Source organism: Limulus polyphemus, unplaced genomic scaffold (genome assembly GCF_000517525.1).
Source record: "Limulus polyphemus unplaced genomic scaffold, Limulus_polyphemus-2.1.2 Scaffold263, whole genome shotgun sequence".
Classification (NCBI taxonomy): domain Eukaryota; kingdom Metazoa; phylum Arthropoda; class Merostomata; order Xiphosura; family Limulidae; genus Limulus; species Limulus polyphemus.
The window spans coordinates 548,771-549,464 of NW_013665873.1; positions in this window are offsets into that span (position 1 = coordinate 548,771).

Here is a 694-nt window from a genome sequence, read left to right on the forward strand (position 1 = left end):
AACGTTCCAGTGTTTGAACTTGTGATGAAAGCTTTTGATATACGGGATGTATCTTCTTCCGTACTGGACTCCGTCTCGTTGGCTTCTGCTTCATATGGGGTTAATCTGCTTCATCAGGAAATGTCCTATCGTCGATAATGGTCACATCAGTGGTAGTAACTTCATCAAGAGCTTCACCGTTTCCTTTCTCAAAACCGAGTAGAGTTTCTTCTTCGAAGTGGCTTTTTCAGGTGACACGTCTTCAGCAGCGTCATTTGTTCCTTTGTTCACTTCGTCCCAACTGAAATGTCCTAGACCGTGATAACGCCAAAGCCTGTTGGCATGCACCACCTTTGGCTTACCTCGCCGCCCAGCGTCAGGTGACTACCGCTGTTGCAACAATATATATTTTTTGTCCACTTCAAGTCACTGCCCAAGAACCCTTTTGTGATTGCCTATTATTAATATGTTAGACTTGGGAGTTGATACAAGAATTAACACATCTTAAATTTTAGATTTTATAACAAGGAGCTTTGTCACAAATCGAAAGAAAAGAGATAAACCTATACTTTTTGAAGTATTGTTGCGTCAGCGAGGTCACGTGACTAGTATCACGCCACGTTCCTTCTCGAACCTTCATGAATTGTCTGGAGACAACTAGATTGGGGGTAGTCTGGTATATATAAGACGGTCACAACGTGACGGAACAATGTAA